Genomic DNA, 19,027 nt, shown 5'->3' with positions numbered 1-19,027 from the left:
ATATTTGTATATATATATATATATATATATATATATATATATATATATATATATATATATATATATATATATATATATATATATATATTCTAAATCATATATAATTATTGAAATATTCTACATTTATATATTCTATGTTTCTCTATAAATATGATTGAATCACAAGATTCTGTATAAAATTCCAATTCATTCAATACTGAAATGTATCAATAAAATCTTAAAATTATATAAAAAAAAAAATGACAAATTATCCCATGTTTTTGAGTGAAAAGTGACTTGAAAAATTCATTAATCTAGTAGTATTGAAGGAATTTTGGGGTGAAATCTGAGCTTCACAGGCCAGGGCTGCTCCAAATGGTACAAATCTAACCAATCATGACCATATTCAGATTCTGGCTAGATGCAATCCAGAAACCAAGAGACAAAGTGAGAAAATATGGCTTTCCGATAACGTGGCAGTGTGACGTACCAAGTCTTGTGGAAAATCCACACTACTGAAGAAGAAAAATAAAGATGAGACACACAGAAAGAGAGTGAGATGAAGACAAAACCATAAATGTGATATAATGAAAAACACAGAAAAAATGACTTTAAGCTCAGATTCTCCAGAAGAAGAGAGAAAGAGAGGGAGGAAGGAAGGGTTCATTGTCACTTCTGACACATATTGCTTGAATTAAACAGCAGAGAAAGGGAGGGGGAAGAGGCTTTGAATTCTTTTCCATTGAGATCAGCACTTTACTGGCTCTCTGACCAGTCTGAGAGAGAAGCCTCTACTGTCAGCCAGCTCTCATCCAGCAACGCTGCTGCAGAAGAATTAAGGGAAAAATGCACAGTTAGAAATTATTCCACCGATGTGAGAAATCAAAGCTCAATGTGACGTGTCATGTCCCTTTCTTGAAAGACATTTAATTTGAGATCCTTTCAGGGACTGTAAAACTTCTAAACAGGTCTTAATGGTTTCTTCTACAGCAGTACAGACTGTGTTTAATTAAATATAACATTTCATTCTGTGGTCATGCGTCAGTAAAACCAGACTAATTCATTTAGAGACATGAGCAGATTTGGTGAAACTGTAAAGATTTACGAATAGTTTTGCTGCTTCGTTTGCAGTTTGTTTACTATTCAAATCAATAAATGATCTTTCCGCGGTCATGGTCATTATCATCTATATTCCCTGTAGTTTCTTCTAGTAGTTCAAAGCAGTTTGATGATTAAACAACTCTAAAATGATGAGAGATGTGTAAAACAAATAATTGTGATGCCCCATGATGCACAGCTGAAGCCCATTAATCCAATTTTATAGATGTTCTCTGGGGGTGAACATTTAATGGATGATATGACATATGTACAAATGTTCTTTCATACAGTATGTTTTCTAATTTAACTTTTGATCCAAAGCCACTGGTTTATTTGGCTTTCTTGTGCTTGTCAAATCCTTTAGTTCCTATACTTAAATGCTGTGGATAGGTACATCAGCGAAAAACAAGAAAGACAAAAAACATTACAAAGCATTCAGCTCACTCGAAATCCTCCAAGCTGACTGTATCTACATAGACATGGAATAAGTGACTCATGTGAGAAGCTCTTTATGGGAATCAACTCCAGTGGCACAACAACCACAACTGATTCTGATGTTAGCATAGCAGCTAGCAAGCTGATACTCTACCAGCACAAACATAGCAAGCATCTACATTACTACATTTTTCACCCAATATCAAAGTAATTCCTTTCCTTGCCTTACCTGTAGGAACAAAAAAGAACCAAAGTCTAGAAACACAAAAATGTGTCATTCAATTCTGCCAAAATATTCATATGAGGAATATCACTTGAGTAGCAGTGCGCTATGGCTGTATATCAGTACAGCTGTGCTTCCTCGAAGGCACGATGCCCAGGCAATCACAACATGCGAGTGTGATTACCTTCATCTGATACAGCATTAATTCTTCAACTCAATCTAATATTCAGCATAAAACATTAGTTTGAATGTCTGCGATATATTTGTTTTACTATCCTTTCATTTGTTAAGGGTGATTTCAGATGACATTCACTGCTAAGTGCATTTTGAAGTCTTACAAGCTGTTGTTGAAAATAAAACTAGCTACTTTATTTACAACCCTGTTTCAGTCTCTTTCAACATAAAAAAAGTCTGACTCACTCACTCTGTAACTAAAATCACCATCACGATCACACACACATTTCGCAATACGAAATACTATTATTAAATACTACTATTATTTATATAGATAATTATTTATTGAATAATGATATTTAATAAACAACTACAACCATCAAAAAAATAAATTGCAATTCAGTCAAAAGTACAAAGGCGCTCTGATATACAGCATTACAATTTATGTAAAATTAATGTTTTGAGACTTTGCCCCTCAGCCAAAACTATTTGCTCTGGAACAAATCATAGATTAAATTCTATGCTTGGAAAATTTAACTAAAGCAAATTATATTTCATGTTTAAACACTAAAAAGACATCAGATTCAGCGGCAAATTCCAGAAGATCTTTCACACTGTCTGGTCTGTGTTTCCCTGGGTGTCCACTAGTGGTCTCACTTCCCCATAGGCACCTCACCGCAGGCACTACATTTCCCACAAAGCCTTGTCCCTTCACCACAGTAATTGCACTCCTGTTAACTGCACTCAGGTGTCTTCACTTGATAGTCATTACCCTGCCAATATAATCCGGTCTGTTTCCATTTGTTTTCATGGAATCCTTTCTTTCCGTCACCCAGTTTCCTCGCCTTCCGAGTTCCTCGTCTTCTGAGTTCCTGTTCCTTCCCTGTTTGTTTATTTGTTGGATGGATTTATGGTTTTGACCCCTGCTTGTTGATTTTTGATTTGGATTACCCATTTTAACCCAAACTGTGATTGGATCTCTTGTCCCCTGTGTTTCCCTGGGTCTCCGATCGTAACAAGATCTGGCCGAGGTGAGGCTGCTCTCGGCGGGTTCATGAGCGCTGATCTCCAAAACATTGAAGCAAATTTTCTAATTGACTTTATCTTAAAGGTCCCATTTTTCGTGCTTTTTTTTAAGCTTTGATTGTGAAAATGAAAATAACACAGTTGCAACGACATGGCAACAAACAGAAACGCAACTCTTCCTCTTCCCTGTCGGAGCGCAACAAGACCCCGCCCCCCCTTTTTTGTGTATTCATGTGGGCGGAGGTTAGTAAAAAAACCTGTGTGACGTCATTACTGCAGGAACTAGAGGACTGTAGTCCAAACGGGTCGTTTTTTTGTAGGCGAATTCTGTTAAATAAAATATTTCGCTTGGCATTGAACTTTGACCTTTAGAATTTTACAGATATTATTTATACTCTAACAAGAACATTACACACTAAAGTTTAAAACATGGAATCACGAAGAATGGGACGTTTAATTTGTCTAAAGTCTAAACATCTACATTCTCTCCTAAAAATCTCTTAAAGCTACATTAAGTGACACAATTATTTATAAATTTACAGTGGATTTCTGCATCTGCCATGACAATCGCTGTGAACTAATTTTCATTAAATAACATTAACAAAGATTAACAAATACTGTAATAAATGTATTGTTCATTGTTTGTACTTGTTAGTTAATACATTAGATCTTATACTAACAGTAACTGATGACACCTTATTGTAAAGTGTTACCAAAACTTCATTAAGTCTCCTGAGCTATGGAAGAGAAATCTCTGAGCAACACTTTCAGATAGGTAACAATTATTACTCATCATAAATCTTATCTTTTAAGAATGATTCATTGTGTACAATTTATTACTGAATGCATCAGGAACAAGACTATGATACTAAACAATGGGACAAATGTTTGGCAATGGTTGACTGAAACAAAACTGACCCACTCCATACTGTGACTGCCCCTTGTACAGGAGCAAACACTGCACTACTGGGAAATACCTTCTCACAAGCAATGTTAGTGTCAGATTTAGTCATTTTGTTTAAGATACCTTTTAAGATATTTGCCTGCTTTTGTTTGGAGGCATGGGGCAGCGATGAAAAAGCCCTGATGGTGGGACAATGCGTGTAAATTGATGACAGATTTGATGGCAGATGACTAAAACACAGGTAACTAAAACTAAATGCATTTTTTCATTACTTATATTAAAGTAAATGTTAACATTTTAAATAAAAAAAATGTAATTAAATGACTAAATAAAATACAAAATAAATATCTAAAAATAAGTATGAAATAAAAATGAAGAAAAACGATATACACATTGAAAATAACAAAAGCAGCAATATGACTAAACATTTAACTAAAATTAAGATGAAATATAAAATAAAAACTATTATAAAATCTAAATAAAACTATAATAGTATCAAAGTGTTACTAAAATAACAATGACAGCAGACTGAAGTGTTTTTTTGCTATTAAGAAAATTAGTGCTGAAATGGCAGAGCTCTGCTCTTCTGTGTTTCAGACCAGCTCCCCAATCCTTATGTAAACACTGCCAGACGTCTGGGAAGATACACACACACACACACACACACACACACACGCATGTTTGTTTTTGTGAAAAGTGGGTTCATCCCATAGGCGTAATGGTTTTTTATACTGTACAAACTGTATAATCTATGGCCCTACACCTAAACCTAACCCTCACAGGAAAAAAAAACTCATTCTGTATGGTTTATAAGCGTTTTCAAAAATGGGGACATGGGTTATGTCCTCATAAGTCACCCTCTCCTTGTAATACCTGTGTCATACCCATGTCATTATACAGAGTTGTATACACGGCTCACAACCCCCCCACCCCCCACCCCCCAAGCGGGGGAATCACACCTGACAGACCTGCGAAAGCTGTCCACAGGCGAGAGAGTCCATCCGCATTGACGTTGGCGGTCCCAGCTCCATGTCGCACGTCAAAGTGCAAAACCACCGTGTCACCTGGGTATTGGTATCGTTAGCCCGGGCCATCCATTGCAAAGGGGCGTGATCGGTGATGAGGGTGAATTTCTGTCCCAGGAGATAATACTTCAGCTCCAGGACTGCCCACTTGATGGCCAGCGCCTCCTTCTACACCGCCGCGTACCGTTGATCCATTGTGGACAGCTTTCGGCTGATGTAGACCACCGGGTGTTCCTCACCATCTTGCATTTGGGATAGCACGGCTCCCAACCCGGTGTCGGATGTGTCCGTCTGCAACAAGAAGGGACAGTTAAAGTCAGGGGCGCGCAATACCGGTTCAGACATGAGCGTCGCTTTGATCCTGTTGAACGCCTCCTCTTCCGGGGTTCCCCATCTTAGTTTCTCCGGCTGTCCCTTCTTGGTGAGGTCTGTCAGGGCTGTCGCTAGGGAGGAGAAGTTAGGTATGAAGCACCTATAGTACCCCACCAATCCCAAAAAGGCCCGTAACTGCTTCTTGGAGGTGGGCCTTGGGGGCGAGAGAATGGCGACCACTTTTCCCTCCTGCGGACGGATCAGACCCCGGCCCACCCGGAAACCGAGGTGTTTCGCTTCAGGTAGGGCAAGGTGGCATTTCTTGGGATTTGCGGTGAGCCCAGCCCGCCGCAGTTCGAGAAGCATCCTCCAGAGCCGCTCCAGGTGGTCCTCCCAGGTCTCCGAGTGGATGACGACATCCTCGATGTAGGCCGCTGCATTAGCCTGATGGGGTCTCAGCAAGATGTCCATCATCCGTTGGAAGGTGGCTGGAGCCACGTGCAGCCCGAAGTGGAGAACCCGAAGTGGAGAACTCGTTAAGGCGGCGGACGTCGTTACAGAACCGGAGGGTGCCGTCCGGTTTTGGGACCATGACTATGGGACTGGAACAGGGACTGCAGGAGGGCTCGATGATCCCCAACTTCAGCATCTCCTGAACCTCCCTTTCGATGGCGTGTCGCCGGGCCTTTGGGATTCGGTAGGGCCGCTGCCGCACGATGGCCCCTGGAGGTGTGCCGACAGTTGGGGGCTGATGTCAACAACCACGGGAGAGGTGGCGGCGAGGGCGGCGACCTGAGTCCTCGTTCCCTCCCAGCGCTTTAGGAGATTAATGTGGTATAGTTGACTTTCCTTCCTTTGTCCAGGCTGGCGTACTCTGTAAGTCACGGGCCCCATTTTCTCCGTGACGATATACGGGCCTTGCCATTTAGCGAGGAATTTACAGGCTGCCGTGGGAACGAGGACCAACACGTAATCACCTGGCTGGAACTCCCGTGGTTGGGTGCCCGGTCGTATCGTCTACGTTGGGCTTCTTGGGCTGCTGTCAGGTGTTCCCGGACGAGGGACATGACACGGTCGATCCTTTCCCTCATCTCCCTCACATGCTCGATCGTGGTCCGATGGGTGGTCGGCTGCTGCTCCCAGGCCTCCTTGGCGACATCGAGCAGGCCACGGGGGTTGATTGGGTTCAGGTCAGGTGACTGTGGAGGCCGGTCATCTGGCGCAGCACCTCATCACTCTTGATGCCTTCAGTGTGACTCTACAATTTTCATAGTCATGAAAAGTAAAGAAAACTCTTTGAATGAGAATGTGTGTCCAAACTTTTGGTCTATACTATACATATATATATATCCTTGACGTCACCTCAGTGTGGCCTCACAGTCTGTTCTACACAGTCTGCATTAAAGCTAGTAATGTTTACAATGACTAGCTCCAAACGGCCTGAGTGAATCCAAACATTACGATATTAGAGGCAGCTCCTAAAAAAACTGTCATTTTTCAGTAAGATGCTACTCTTTTGTATGTGTCCGACTGGTGCGGGGAACAGCCTCAACACTGTTTTGGTTATTGAACTGAAATATAACTCTGGAAAATTCCTCAGACAAACTGAATTGAAGAAGTGCACTCTTTGGTATTTAATTTACAGTAGTGCAGCATTCCTATTCCATGGATCATCTGCCAACCTTTAAATCACTAAGAGCGACATCAATTTGAGAATTACCAACAAGGACCTGCAAAAAAAGGAGCCTGCATATTTAATCTCTTCTCTGTCTACCGTCCCTTTCTGTTTTTGTCTGCACCAGTGCACTGCACTAAAATTAATCAGCCATTTTATCTCTTTTTAAAGGTGTTTTTATATTTCCCAAGATGTCTACCACTGTTTGCACTTCGTATTCTCCCATACAACCTCATACACATGCCTTATTTTCAGGAAGTGCGATGATGGGAATATGCATGTTTTCAATGCATCCAACCAGGAAATCCTAATTATTAGTCTACTTCCAGAGGTCACAGGAAGATGTTATCAAGTGAACGTAATTTATCAGATGAGCCTCATTTAAACCGATTTGAGAGATGCCGATGGGGTAAGAAAAATAATCTTGTTTTCCTGTACATTAAGATTATTTTTCTTACCACTCTGGCAAATCATTTTACTTATTTTAGGGAAAATGCAGTTAATCTTGATTTAAGCAAAAGCATTTTTGCAGAGCGAATGAATGAGACATTTAAACATTGCATGAGCTTTAAAAAAGGGGAGGAGACCGAAAGAAACATACTCAAATTTTCACTTAACATCCTTTCTGAGTGTCACAGACATTATGGAAGGCAGATCTTCATCTGTCAAAAACTGTAAAGCTATTTTTATTGTTGTTAAACAACATGACTTCTGGTTTTTAGACAAAATGTGGCATTTAGGGTATTCAAAATGTGCATTTTTTTCTATCAAACACCTATAGAGAAACCCTGTAATTTCCTAGCAGAGCAGACTGTCTCAGATAATTAAAGCTTTGGGAGAGAGGAAAAGAGATGCTAGTACAGATGGAGTTCACTGCGAATTCAGATGTTATCTGACCATATATCACTCTTACAGGTAACAGGAATACATAAAGTCAAACTGAAATACATGCAGTAAAAGGCCACAGGAGAAAAATAAAGTATGATGAGAATGATATAAATATATGTGGAAATAAATATAAAGGATTGCTAGCGGATATTGCTTCCAAGTCAGCATTACTTAACAGTGTGTTCCAGACAAAGAGGTCTATAATACCTGGAGAAAGCTATCCGTTAAGCTACTTTTGAATAGCTCTCAGTGGAGAAAATACTTTTACAAACCAGAAATAACAGTAAACTGAACCATAACCAACTAAGCCTTGACTCTTGGTTCCAGACAGCATAAATACAATTTTAAAAGTGCATCATTGTATATCTAAAACAAAACATACAAACAAACAAATAAGTAATTACATCAAAGGACCCTTTGGAACAAATGTTTCCAATGGGTTCAACTGAAAAGACACTTTGCTTTTGCTTATAATATTTTTTTGCAGTGCATCAGTTTGTCAAGGTTTGTCAAATGTAATCTAAATAAAAACCAGCTGCACCTGGTTGTTAACATAAACCTGTGAAAATCTTTGATCTCTGATTTATCAAAGTCTTTATTTTTATAAACCTTTTGAAACCTTGTCTTTTTGTTGTTGTTTTTGTAAATGGTTATTGCTGGTGTTATTCATGTACTGTGAATGTCTTTAATCTGATATAATAAACATTGAAAATAAAAACATTGAAAAAAAGCATATATATATTTGATTTGTTGTTTTTGAAAGCAGTCTCTTATGCTCACCAAGACCACAGCTGTTTGATCAAAAGCACAATAAATTAGTAATATTGTGAAATATTGCTACAAATTTAAAAAAAAAATCCCATTTTATTATGCATTAAAATGTAATTCATGTGATTTTTTAGCATCATTACTCCAGTCTTCAGTTTCATACGATCCTTCAGAAATTATTCTGATACACTGATTTAATGCAGTTTTAAATTGTTATTGTTTGGAAAGACAAGCAGTCCCAATGACTAATAATTTTGACTCTTGTGCCTCTAAACCCTGTGGAAGTTCTCACTGTGCAAGGCGCACACCGTTACTTCAGTCGACCTGGATTGGAAGGTCAAACTCTATACAGATGAAACAATGGTGAGAAATGATGATTGCATGACAAGAGTGTGGTCTAATCGCACACAAGTGCTTTCATTCTACTAGTGTTTATTTATAGGATAGAGTCTATTTATGCCAGATCTTCCAAACGAGCTTCAGTGCAATAATTCATCCTGCTAGAGGAGAAACTAAGTGCAAATCTGATAACTTTATAATGAAGGTTTTCACTTCAGTATCTTAAACAGATATCAATATGGACAGATCGGTAAATTGTATATCAAGTTAGCTAGAAATTAAATTAGCAATGTTCATGGTCATGGTTGTAGGTTGAAGTAAAGGAGTTTTTAATAAACATCAACACACGGAGGCCATTGAAATTAACAATCAATTCAGCACAAAGGAAAAGACAAACAAGAAGACGAACAAAGGAGCATATGAGATGATTAATACACACGGGTGAAATGAATAAACAGTGATTAGCTGAATGAGAACAGGAACTGAACCAAATAAGAGCAGACAGGAACTAAACAGAAACAAACACGTGAACAGGAACAGGGTTGAGAAAAGAGCCTCCAGGGCAGAGCTGGTTGTTCAGGGGCCCATGGCAGATCAGGGGACCCAGGGGCCAATGAAAGATCAGGGGACCAGGAGGAGCGGGCGCCTTTTGCGCCGTTTGCTGCGGTCCGAGCCTGAGCGCGACCCACAGAATTGGTTTGCTTTCACACTCAATAGCTGTATCGAACCCAGGTGCGTTTGCAGTCACCTTACGTCATCCCAAACGCACACGGAAAACGCATGGACAACACAATGCTACTGAGCATAGTTGTAATTTTGTTATTTTGGTGCTATTATGCACAGCATAGTGAATGACAACTGCGTTTATGTTCATTGCATGGTGTAATTCAGCACATATCCAGGGGTTAGTCTACTATTCTCCAGGTAGTCTTGGGTTCGGGACCCCAGTGAGCACCAGGGTCTGATGACAGCATTCAAATTAGTGATTTTTCATGCGAACTGTGCCCCGTTCTGCACTAAACTGCCAGTGTGAAAGCCCCCTAACTCTAGGAACTCAGGAGATGGAGGGATTTTCGAGACTAGCTGAGGTGAAGGAGACTCAGGAGACGATGGGGAGCTGTATGGGACCAGCGGAGACAAAGTATAACTTTCTGGAGCGGAGGATAGGCCCAGAGAACTCCAGAGGCAGAGCCATGTCCAAAAGCGTTGAGTCAGTGGCGGCCGACGGGCTTGACTTCGTGGCAGCCGGCGGGCCTGACTGATCAACGGTCTTGACTTTGGACCGGCCAGAGAGTGAGACTTTAGTGTGGCCAGCGCTCCTGGGTTGAAGTTTGTGCTGGAGGTCAGGAGAACATGGGGATGCCTCAGTTTTGGCAGGTGGTTGGAGTCGTAGGGGAGGTATGTGTGGCGTGAGGGGAGCTGGGGAGACACGGCTTGTTCCAGAGGGGCCTGGACGAGGAGATTTGGAATTTGTATCAACTTCTTCCACCTTTGAGCTTCGTGCTAGCTCACCTCACCGGAAAGCTTGAGGAATTCCGCCACATATCTCACCAACGTCCAACCACTCTGGCACACAGCGCACACAGCTTATCCTCAACTGTGGTCATCTTTATCAGTGCTGAATTCTGTCACGCAGTCGGTGTTGTAGGAAAGGGCGCACAAAGAAAGAGTCAAAGTAAAGGAGTTTTTAATAAACGTCAACACATGGAGACCATTGAAATGAACATCAATGTAGCACAAAGGAAAAGATAGAAAGTGAAGGCTTATAAACACATGGGAACAAAGGAGCAAACAAGATGATTAATATACACGGTCGAACTGAATAAACAGTGATTAACTAAATGAGAACAGGAATTGAACCAAAAAAAAAGCAGAAAACCCTTGTATAAAACAGTTAATTTGGCCAATTTATAAGAAAAGGGAAAATTGATATCTTCTCTTTATTTACGTTTATCCTTTTTTTTTTTTTTTAAAAAAAGAAAAGTCATCCAAAAAATGTTTGACCTCAAGGGATTGGAGGATTGGACCCCAGTCAAAACTCCAGTACACTTTCTTTCTCTCTGACAAAAAAAGAGGAGTGGAAAGCTGGCAGATCTTCCCAGTAGCACTTGGAAACTCATCGATTTGAACTCTGATCAAAACTGCTCTCTGGATAAGCCATTTAAAGCTGCGCATTTTCTGTTTTGATGAAAGATCTCTCAAGAAGTGTGAAAGTGAACTAGAGGAGAGCTTAGTTTGCTGAAAACCCAGAGCAATGCTGATAAAGGAGCTTGATCTTTACATTAAATACATCAGTACACAATCTGCAGACTGTGTAAACTATGTAAACAAGAAATGTTTTTAAAGACTTGTGTAGTAAGTGTCATTCCTTTCTGTTTAAATAAAATGCCTTTGCTGTAGCAGCACGTACACTTACTAAACATATTAGAGACGCTGCTACTGTACAGGATTTTAAAATACAACTCAAAACACACCTGTTTTCAATAGTTTTTAATCAGTGATCATTTTATTATACGTGTTGCCTGTGTAATGTGTGTTTGTGTGTGTGTGTGTGTGTGTGTGTGTGACACTGCAAAGCACATTGGTCAACTTGTGTTGTTTTAGTTGTGCTATGTAAATAAGTTTCCATTAGCAATTTTTTTTTACAGTGACACAATAGGGAAAGACCTAAAACTCTGAAAGGTCATCTGGTATTGACATCGAAAAGCATTCAGAACATTCCTGTCTTAAATGAAGGGTGGGATTTAAGATGTGGAGCCCTCAAATTCTTTAAAACTGCACACCTGGACCAAAAAGCTGCTGATTACAGTCCTCCACACACTTATACCTGGATATCAGGTGTACACTAGTGGTCTTATTTACTTCATTGGCTCCACAAGTCTCAACAACTCTCCATGTAAATATATATAAACAAACATTTGTGTTGCTCAAAAGTGACAGACATTTACAATGTTACAAAAGACACAATTACACCACAGTGCAGTTGAACAGGTCTGACTGCAAAGATTTCACTTAAAAATCAAATTTTAAAGCACATTAAACCCATACTGTATAAAATATAGCCAAAGGTCCTGGGATAGAAAAGAGTACATAGTAATTGTTGAGGGCTTGTCTTTGCCTTGGCAGAAGGAAACTCCATCCAATAAAGGGATGAAAATAAACCGTAAATGAAAGGTTTCACAGACGTGGCTGGACCTCGTAGCCTGAAGCAGATTAGAGCCTACAGACAGACATCCTGACCACCAGAGCCTGTGATCTCTCTTCAGCTCACTTTCTCACTCACTATAGCAGCTTTTCTCAAGGAGGTCTCAATGCCAGTTGTTCAGCTGGCACAGGACCCCCTGAGATTTGTTCATGGTATCACAGACACTGCATGGTAGTGTGTGTGTGTGTTTGTGTTTGTGTTTTGCTGCTTTTATTGTAGTTTTTTTTTTTACCAGTGACATAGAAACAGTTAGTATTAGTATTAAAAAGTTAATATTTAATAGTTGTGATTCTATATTTTAAATAAAAAATAAAATATATATAACAAAATAATAAATTATATACAGGTGATTCTCAATAGATTAGAATGTTGTGGAAAAGTTCATTTATTTCAGTAATTCAACTCAAATTGTGAACGTGTGTATTATATAAATTCAATGCACACAGACTGAAGTAGTTTAAGTCTTTGTTTTTTTTTAATTGTGATGATTTTGGCTCACATTTAACAAAATCCCACCAATTCACTCTCAACAAATAAGAATACCTCATAAGACACATTTTTTTTGTGAATTGTTGGCCTTCTGGAAAGGATGTTAATTTACTGTATATGTATGCTACTTGGTAGGGGCTCCTTTAGCTTTAATTACTGCCTCAATTCGGCGTGGCATGAAGGTGATCAGTTTGTGCCACTGCTGAGGTGGTGTGGAAGCCCAGGTTTCTTTGACAGTGGCCTTCAGCTCATCTGCATTTTATGGTCTTTTGTTTCTCGGTTTCCTCTTGACAATAGCCCAAAGATTCGCTGGGTTTCAGGTCTGGTGAGTTTGCTGGCCAGTCAACACCATGCAACTTACAACATCAACACCATGCAACATAACTTTTGGTGCTTTTGGCAGTGTGGGCAGGTGCCAAATCCTGATGGAAAAGCCCAGGTAAGATGCCTCAGGAGTGGCTTAACAAGAGGAATACGACAACTGTAGCCAAATTCCTTGTCACGTCTGTATGCCTTGACCCCAGCCACAGTCCATTCCTTGTGAAGTTCACTCAAATTCTTGAACGATTTCGCTTGACAATCCTCATAAAGCTGCGGTTTTCTCAGTTGGTTGAACATCTTTTTCTTCTTTTCTTCTTTTCTTCCACACTTTTTCCTTCCACTCAACTTTCTGTTAACATGCTTGGTTACAGCACTCTGTTAACAACTAGCTTCTTTGGCAATGAATGAAGGTCACCGTGGCCACCAATTATATTTTTTTTATTATTATTATTATTTTTATTTTTTTTCTAATTGAATTTTTTTTTGACCATTACAGAAATAGTTAGGAATCACAAATATTTTATTTTTAAATAAGAAAAATCTTTATAAATACTATCATTATTACAAATCTACAAACATTGGGTATTTCCAATTTTTAATAGTTTAAGTCCCAGATTTTCAATGCAGTCTAAAGTTTTCAGTCTACAGACTCAGGGCCGTGCACAGACCTTTTGAGGGGCATGTGCTGAAACTGAAAAAGGGCACCCCCCCCCCTTTTATATCAAGATTATTTAGTAAGCCTGGATAAAAGGAAGAAATGGTCACATCTTCATGACAAATTCAATAACACAAAATAATAGTCTCAAAAGCTTTAGATTTATTCACGATTAATAAAAACCATAATAATAATATTAGATAATTAGATAATATAGATAAACAGGGTTTTAAGGGCTTCTTTAAATCTAATACAACAGCAACCTTCGGTGACCCATGTTTCTGGCAAAAATTTGATACTGTGGTGGACCAGGGATGTTGGTCTCTTAAAGGTCTCTTATTCACTACACTTTCCCTAAAATAAGCCAGCAATGAAAAAAATAAATAAAAATAGTGTGAAAAGTACAGTTGCAGTGAAAAGCATTTCTGAAGGATCACGTGACACTGAAGAGTACTGAACTGGAGTAATGATGCTGAAAATTCAGCTTTGATCACAAAAATAAAATCACATTTTAAAATATATTCAAATAGAAAACAGTTATTTAAAATTGTAAAAATATTACACAATATTACTGATTTTGCTGTATTTTGGATCAAATAAATGAAGCCTTGGAATGAATCATGAATTACATTCTGCATGATAAAATATAAAGATTTCAGTGATCTTCTGTAATTTTTTTTTTTTTTGTTACTACTACATTACTGTAGTAAAACCATGTTTTACAACATTTTATACAGAGAGTATACAGAGAGTATATCATAACATGATTAGCCTAAATGTTAATAAATTAAGTCTATCAGCAATCATGAATCAAAGAAGAAATTTCTTAGAAATATATGTTAGGTGACGAGGATCGCTCGTCGCTTTGTGTAAGTTCCAGTACGAAACAGCGGGGGGCGCACCTGTTATGATTTCCCGATGGTAAAAACAAATTATGTTGTTGTATTACTTATCAATATATAGTTTTTGACCAGCGAATGTGTGCAAATGTGATTTTTTTTTCTGTCCGTCATTAAAACGGCGACGGTGCCTGCCGCTGCCGGCATCACATTACATTTTCATCTACAGGTTACAAACTATTTTTTTTAGGTATATAGACGGAGCGCTCAGTTTTTCCTGTGGTAAAATGCATTTGGCCAAATTAGCATTTTATAAAAGATGAAATGCAACTGTGTGCACAGGCTATTTAAGTGTTGGCTATGACTAGATGTCTCTCAGGCGACGTCCCACATGTCTCAGTCAGTGAGTCAGTCAGACATCCAATAAATAAAATATGAGCCTTTATAGACAGTGTTTAGTAGTACTTATTCAAACAACAAGATATTTATTTACCCTTCGCAAAACTTTGTTCAGCTCAGCTGTTGTCTACTGTGCGGCTGCTGTGGAACCTCAGTTGATTCGATGAATATAGAGGGGGCGGAGTTATCAGCTTACTGACAGCTTGAGGATCGAATAAGATTTACACAAGCTCGTTTTAAGAACTTTAATTTGGTAAAACAGACAGACAGGCGTAAAGGGTGACCAATAGCATTGATTAAAAAAAAAAAAAAAAAAAAAAAAAAAAAAAAAACACCACCAAAAAAAGGGCACTTCGGAGTGTAAGGGCAAAAAGGGCATGTGCTCTGCACAGGTTGAGCCCTACCTGTGCACGTGCCTGTACAGACTACATTATCTAAGAAAGTTTGCAAAGACTCTCCTATTCCTTTCCCTCTGTTTTGGTTAGCTGAAATCTAAACTATGCTGAAATATCACCATCCTGTGAAACACTCAGACCAGATGACAGCAGGCTGCTGGTTGGTAATCCTGCAAAGTGAAAATCCAGATATCATCTGTGCGGTTTGCCAAGTGGATCTGCAGCATGTCACCTTAAATTTGTCCTTCAACACCAGTCCTGGCAGGGCCATGCAGAGACCTTTGGAGGAGCAGGTGCTCGATGTATCAAAAGGGCACATAGAACAAGACTTTAAACAGGACTGTGCTCCTTGCTGATACACGTATCGATATGGATGATTCTGTATTGATACAGCACCAAATGCTGTGATGTAGTTTTTAAAAGCGATAAACACTCTCCAGCAGTGAATTTTTCATTCATACTCTCACGCAGAAATTCAAAACGGATTCAAAGAAGTAATAACTTATGACTTGCAGGAAAGCCCTAATATGGACAAAGGCATCCAGCTATTACTGTAGGCAAACCAATATTAGAGCTGAATAAAAAGCAGAAATGTTTTGACTGATGACATGTGAAGACAACACACGATTGCAAATATATAAGGCTTATGTGCGTTTTTAAGTCATATCCATGTAATAAATACATAAAGTATATGAATAATGCAGTGCTAATTGACAGAGCATTTATTATAGAAATGATCAAATATATTTCCTGCCTTATTTTATGGTTCCTGAGTCCTGGCCTAGCAGTCTGGATGAGCAGTTGATGAAAACGGCAGGGTGAAAGAGAAATCACTCAAAGTACAAGAGCATAAGCTTTAAGCTTTACTAAAGGAAGATTCCAGAAGAGCTGGAAGCTTTTTGCACAGAAATATGCCTAAATCTTCCAAATATTCTTTTGCATCTGGTCGGAAAAAACTTCAATGGGTAATTGCTGTTAGATTATGTTTAGTCAGAGGCACAATACATTTAATTAAACTGTGTCAGAATAAATTCATAATGTCAGAAGAATATTTGGGTAGACTATGTCACAGTTTACTTTATTTTGATATCATCCCCTACATAAATGAACTTCAGTGTCCTGTACCCATTAATAAAAATATCAAAAATATCATATCTGGTCTCTGACTTATTTCTGGTTTGACTGTAGATAAGTCTTTTAGTGCCGGTTGGTGTGCTTGGTTTGGCTTATCCCAGCCCTTCAAACTATGCCTGAACCTGATGGGAGACCAATATGTCAAAGTAAATGATGCATCCTCATTTTTGACAAAATCTGTCAAATATGAGGATGCATAAAAGCATAGCAGACACCACTAATGGCGATCCAAATTTGCAGTACAACACTGATTAAGTAGGTCCATTGTTTCAGTGGGATGTGTCCAATTAATCAAAATAAGCCAGTTATGGGAAAACATCAATAGCACATTTTACCATTATCATTTATGGGATGATTGGACATGGTGGACGAGAAAGATCAAAGGCGAGACTATTGCAAAAGGGAACAATTTTCTTCACATATGCTGCATTGCATGATTAGGTGCATACATTGGAGCCACAGGTAGAGTCTTGATGGATGCTTATTCAGTAAGCTACAGGATATTTGGACCAAACCTGTGTTTTATGACAAACAGCCCTGTTTTACAAACCTGAGGATCAAGGCCAAGTGGGACGAGGCTTGTTGGATCCCCCTGTGCGTTAATGGTGGATTGGGGTCTTGGCTCTGTTTTGATGAGGTTCCAGGAAGCACCAGGGGGCTTCACTGTAAAAATGGGCTTTGGGGAGAGGTGATATGGGCCAATCATGGAGGAACAAAATCCCTTGACGATGCAGAAAATGTACACCAGTTAAGGGACTCGTGTCAGCATTGCTGTTTATGGCACAATTCACAGTGTGCACTAATGAAAAAAGGGCAAAAACCAGAATTAAGCATCAACCTGGAACCCTCAAGTTTATCCCAGCAGGGTCCCTCAAATCAGGTCCTTGGTGGCCGCTAACCTGCAGAGTTTGGCTCAAACCATGATTAAACTGTGATTTTCTAGGGATCCTGAAGACATTGATGAGCTGGCTCCTGTGTGATTGTTTAGGGGCACATTAAATCATGAGAGGGGTATTACAGATGTATTTTATGTAATAGAATAAAAATGAAAAAAAAAGAGCTTTTAACCAAAAACCCATTCAAAAACATCCACTGACTTTTAAGTTAGGCACCCCAAATTATATCCACTCTGCGTGTCATGAGGGTGAGAAAATGATGGCAGAACACTCATTTTTAGGTGAAATATCCCTTTAAGATATCCCATAATCCTCATCAACACTTTTAAATATAAAGGTTACACATTGAGGTTTTTGCAGTGATGCCATAGAAGAACCATTTTTGCCTCCTCAAAGAACCTTTCAGGGAACAGTTCTAAAACTAACCTTTTTTTGTGAAAAACATTTTAAGTGTACTGTGCTAGATATCCAGCATGCACTACTGGACTGTTGCTAACAGCACTCCAAACGTATCAACAAGCTTCGCTATCCTAACATCACCTGTACATACACTCCACTGATCCACTATGAGCACATTATCCAGTAACTACCATCTTCTTCTCAAGCTAAGTGGCATTGGGCACATCAGAGGCTTCCAGTGGCCTCTGGGCTGGCAGGAAGCAGTCTGACCTCCAGCAGTGGTGCCCTGTTTCCATTCCCAAACTGAAGCTTTCATTAGCTCGCCTAAGAGAAGGCCCTCATTAGGACCAACGATCATGGTGATATCCTACGCTCAAGGTCCTGTTGCAAGCGACCAGAGACTTCAAAGATGCCTACAGACCCCTCCGTGGCTCCAGAGCCCAGCTCCCTGTAAACCCCCTTCACTGAAGCCTGGTGTGATAATAGGCAGCAGAAGGCAGGTAAAATGAGAAGGATGGTGCAGCGGGCTTTATGTTTTATGACTTTCCAAGCTGGTGGAAACAAGTTGTTTTAAAGTTTTGGGACTTGCACTATCAACAGGCTGGAAACACAAAGGGGGATCCCTCTTAAAAACGCCCATAAATAATCAGAGACTCCAATCCTATCAGATGGCCCGGCCGACGTGGCACACCAGAGCTACCTGCACAAGCTGTCCTAATGAAGGTAATCACACACAATAGAGAATTCGATTTCCGGAGTAACTAAACAATGTCAGTTTCATATGAATATTTAAGCATTTTTATTCCAAGATGTCAGATCACCCATAACTACTCCCAATATATATTTTAGGGTCTTTAGAAAGTTAAGATGCATCTTACCATCAGGCTAGGATCACCTATATGAGTAAAAAAAAAAAAAAAAATCAGCTTTGCATAACAGGAATAAAATACACTTTAACATATATTAAAATATACATTTGTTTTAAATTGATATAATGTTTTTACTGTACTTTTGACTAAATAAATAGTGGGCATAAGAAACTTATATATTATATTTAATTATTATATAAAAATATATATTTAATCTTACTGACCGCAACCTTTTGAATGATAATGTACACTGGACAACATAAGGTTAACAGAGAGCATCACTGGACCAACTAAATCTGTTTCAGATGAATAGGCTACACATGCTCAACCTACAACACAAAACATATTATAAAAAGTTCCAACCTATATAACATTTTTAATTGTGCAGGTTAGATAAATTCAAGTATACTTTATCAGTACAGCATGATCAGGTAAGTTTTCACAACCAGATCACATGTACTTGAGTCTCGCAGAAAGAAGGTTTCTGGCACATCGCCCCCTAGGGTCGGTAAGAAATAATAGATCCAGAAGTAAGTGCAAGTATAACTTTGTGTGTGCATGTGCAAGAGGAAAGCTTAAA

Source organism: Carassius auratus, chromosome 3, assembly GCF_003368295.1.
Source record: "Carassius auratus strain Wakin chromosome 3, ASM336829v1, whole genome shotgun sequence".
NCBI lineage: Eukaryota > Metazoa > Chordata > Actinopteri > Cypriniformes > Cyprinidae > Carassius > Carassius auratus.
This window is presented reverse-complemented; position numbering follows the sequence as displayed.